The sequence below is a fragment of the Gracilinanus agilis genome, chromosome 6, assembly GCF_016433145.1.
Source record: "Gracilinanus agilis isolate LMUSP501 chromosome 6, AgileGrace, whole genome shotgun sequence".
NCBI classification, from domain to species: domain Eukaryota; kingdom Metazoa; phylum Chordata; class Mammalia; order Didelphimorphia; family Didelphidae; genus Gracilinanus; species Gracilinanus agilis.
The window spans coordinates 81,875,157-81,879,880 of NC_058135.1; positions in this window are offsets into that span (position 1 = coordinate 81,875,157).

The following is a 4,724-nucleotide window of genomic DNA, read 5'->3' on the forward strand; positions in this document are numbered from 1 at the left end:
ATTGTGATGACCTGATTTAGAGATACAAGGAGACATTTGTCCCAAATCAGTTTCACATCTGACACATCTCAGCATTATAAGCATCTTTCCCATGGAGTTCAATCACGTTAGAGGCTTCATAGAAACAAATAGGGAAATAAAAAGTTATGATTGCCATAAGGTCCTTATTGTAGTAAGGAGTTCTAGATCTTTGTCTTAGCTCTTAAACGAATGGCCTGGTGACTACAGACCACATATTAAACCTCTCTTGGTCTCAGTGTCTTCATTTGTAAAATGAAGAAGGTAGATTTAGTAATCCTTAATGGGATTTTTTTCCTTCTATGTTTAAAAGCTTATGATTCCAGGAATTGAATTAAAATTTACAACGGATAGAATTATTCCATAATACTTTGCTAGGAAACAGCCACCACAACAACCACAATAGCAACATTTTCTTCCCTTAAATGCTATACTGCAAAAGCTAGGCTTTAAAGCAGTGATCAATATGAATGGAAAATAGGCAAATTTTTCAGTCAAACACCACTCCATGGTAATTATACACCTCTCTCTCTCTCTCTGTCTCTCTGTCTCTCTCTTTCTTTTTCTCTCTCTCTGTCTCTTTGTCTCTGTCTCTGTCTCTCTGTCTCTCGTTCTCTCTGTTTTTCTGTCTCTGTCTCTGTCTCTTTCTCTGTCTCCCTCTCTCTTTCACCCATCTATCTATCTATTATCTAGGGTTGGATCTAACATCCCATGAAATAAGAGGGGAAAGTAAGGAATGTGGGACTTTCACTCATGTCAGTCTTTTCCAACTTTCATATTCTATGATTTTACAATACAAGCTACTTAGTAGTAGTGAGGATGTGTTACAACAAGCCCTGAGGAACAGCAGGTCAATGTACAAGAAAACCGCTATTGTTTTTGCCAATCTGTACCAGTAGTAGATGCAATAAATGATCTGTGTTCTCATCAATGTTCATCTTCATTCTAATGGGTACGGAATGGAACCAATCCATTCCATGCAAATGCAGCTTCTTTATCACAAACCATTTCTAAAATAGCTGGAAAACCCTGCTTAGACTCATTTAGAACACTAAACCATCTAACTTCATAAATGATCCATGGAACCTGTGACTTTGTACTGTAGAAAGGCTTCACTGAGATTGAACCTATTCTGCTCCAGATAAGCCAATTTGGTTAATTCAATAGGAGAAAATATTAATTCCCTTGGCTGCTTCATTATGCAAATAGTCAGATCCATATCAGGGCTATTCAATAAATACCATGAATGATAATTATTATCATTCCATAGCACATATTTGCATATGTGTATATATGTATATGTATTAGTGTTGTAAGTTTTACAAAGTACTTCCTTTACAATAGCCCTTTGAGGAATATAATGCAAATATCCCTATATTTAACACTTTTAAGCTTAGGGCAAGTAACAGGAAGCAGGCTTGGTAATAGGGGAGTGGTATAATATACAGTAAAGTGGAGATAAGCTCACTTTGAGTATAGTTACTGGAAGTTGGACAGAAAGGAAGCCCAATAATTAGTCTTGCTAACTAGGTGACCAACTTTGATGATCTGCTGCTAAAATACCACTAGTACTGTTGGCACCCTCTAAGTTTCAGTATCCTAGAAAAACTTCCAATTGCCTTGCAATATAGTTACATCTCTTCAAGCAAGTTTAACATCTATGTTTTAGAAATGAGGAAGTTATGATCACACAACTCCTATCTATGCTAAGATTTGAACCTCATTTTCTTCTGACTAGAAACTCAACCCTACAGCCTGAATGTCTCCCAAAATATATTTATATTTTATTATTGTAGAATAGTTGCCTAAAACATAATTATTTTTCCATTGATGCCTTCTGTTTTTTGTATAACATTTTCAAAAACATTACTTCTACCACCACTGCTATAGCCTTCCCTCATAACAAAGAAAGGTAAATAAGCAAAAGCAACCAACAAATTGACCATGTCTGTCAACATATGCAGATTTCTACTATAGTCTTTGTCTCCTTCCTCTGTTAGGAAATGAGGGAAGATAGTCAACCTTTTTGAAAAGTAAAATATATGCTTTTAAAATTCAATTAAAACTAAAGTTGGGATTCAGTCTTGTGTTGAAACGAGTCAATTATGCGATCGCCAATGAATAGTTCATTTAATACTTGAACACTTGGGATTATGAAAGAACCACACAATAATGGGGAGGAGCAGAAGAGAAATGAGCTTTGTCAACTCTAGTGGACAATTCTGATTATTCTGATTATCCTTTATTATTTCTGTTAAGGATTATTCTGCCTGGGATGTGCCCTCTAAAATGCTAATTTATGTCACTAGGGAAAAAGAACCCCCGCAAGGTTTGTGAAATGATACAGTTATATAGTAGAGAAGGTATCATATACTTCATAGAATAGCCTGAATGTGCCATATATCATCAGAGTTAATAACAAGCTAGCCCTTCCTTAATGTTATACTTTACTTCTGGAACACCAACGTCACACACCTCAGATGAGATTCTTTCCCTCCAAGAAGGGTTTGTATTACCAATTGAATAGTCGTGTCTAATTCTAAAATAGTGATAAACAGGCACTCCAAGGAATTAGATGAACCTTTCATTTATAGACTCGTAACCTAAGTCACTTGGATGTACTATATTTCATTTTCGTGTCCTTATTTGTTCTTCCTAAACACTTCAGTCACTGCAGAGCACCTTAAAACACGTTTATAATGAAATCCCGAGAAGGTAATTTATCAAATTGCCTTGTGAATTGAAACAGTTTTTATGGCACTTTGGGAAAAAAAAAGTAGGAGCAGAGTGTGAAGCTAAAATAGGTTGTATTTTACATAAAACAAAATCGGGCTTTTCTCTTGGAAGGAATCTCAAAGCACTTTTAAAAACAATGAATTGAGCTCTGGTAGGGCACTGACTGTAGGCAAATGAGAAGGCCATTATGAGCTCAGCAATAGATCACATACTGAGCTTTGGACAGTGGAAACAGCTTTATTGAGAGAGAGAGGGAATGCTGGTCAGAGCACTGGGGTGTAAATAAAGCACGAGGTTTTCTAAAATGGCTTTGTTTCTTTCTTCTCTTTCATTATTTATTTAACAAATGTTCAAATGTAGACTCCATATCCCTTAGCCACAATTTTCCATAGATTAGCTTTTAATTTTCAGCCGGTGGTCTTACCTACTGCTGGTCTTAATATTGAAAGTAAACAGTGATTTTGATTGGAATGAAATGTTATGGCAATATTTCATACTGGGATCACTTTCGGCAGATGTTTTCATTTTATTTTCTGTTTACTCAACCTTGCAGGGAAGCCAATATTAGTAACATACATGATATGATTCGGGATTTGTTGTTGTTGTTGTTGTTGTTGACTCAAGAAATCATTTGATGAGGAATCAAATTACACTGCAGGTTAATGTTTATACTAGCACAATCACATAGCCGATTTGCATAAAATGAAGGGAAATCGTTAGCTTATATGCTTCAGGAATTACTTGTACAACAACTGTCAACTTTTTCCCTGAAAATGACAATCGGAGGATTTTACAGGGTAGAGTTGCAAGGCATTTTGGCATAGATAATAAACACTCTAAATCTGCACTTATATAGACAGTGTTGAACATTCAGTTCTTCAAAAATGCATTCTTCTTTAAAGTTTCAAGAGGGAGAAAGAGTTGTTAAATTTTATATTTAAATGGATACAGAGTTTCCATTTTGTCCTCCTTCTACAAAAATGAAAAGTCTTTGTTATATGCAAAAAAACCAACCCATTCTCACTAAAAAGCTAAGGCATAAGGAATCCATGTGTTTTGATTTTGCTTTTAAAGAAGTGGATTGATAAATGTAGAAAAAATAGCTTAATTTTATATCTGCTCAATATACTATTGAATTGGCATTTTTTCTACATGCTATTTTATATTATATTTATACATATTCTACAGGCTACTTTGTACCATATTTATATACATATGCTACATGCTATTTTTACATAATATTCCTTTATATTCTACATGCTATTTTAGGTTATATTTCTATATATTCTACATATTATTTTAGGTTATATTTATATATATTCCACCCACTATTTTTAGATTATATCTACACATATTCTACATGCTACTTTTAGGTTATATTTATACATATTCTACATTCTATTTAATATTCTATTTATATATATTCTACATGCTATTTTTAGGTTATATTTATATATATTCTACATACTATTTTCAGGTTACATTTATATATATATATATATTCCACCTGCTATTTTTATATTATATTTATATATTTTCTACATGCTACTTTTAGGTTATATTTATACATATTCTACATTCTATTTTATATTATATTCGTACATATTCTACATTGCTATTTTTAGTTTATATTTATATAGATTTACATGCAATTTTATATTATACATATTCTACATACTATTTTATATTCTATTTATATATTCTGCATGTTATTTTAATATATTTATATACATTCTACATGCTAATTTATATTTATTCATATACCCTATGTGTTATTTTAAAAAATGAAGCTAGTTATAACAGTAAGCATTTCAAAAATTAGCTCTACTGATTTTCAACATCCCCCTGAGATATTTATCATCAGGATAAAGGAGTACATTGATGCCAAAAACATTTATGTTTATATATCCATGTATGCACAATGTCTCTATATTTATGTGTATGTGCGTTTGTGTCCTGAGGTTTTCTTC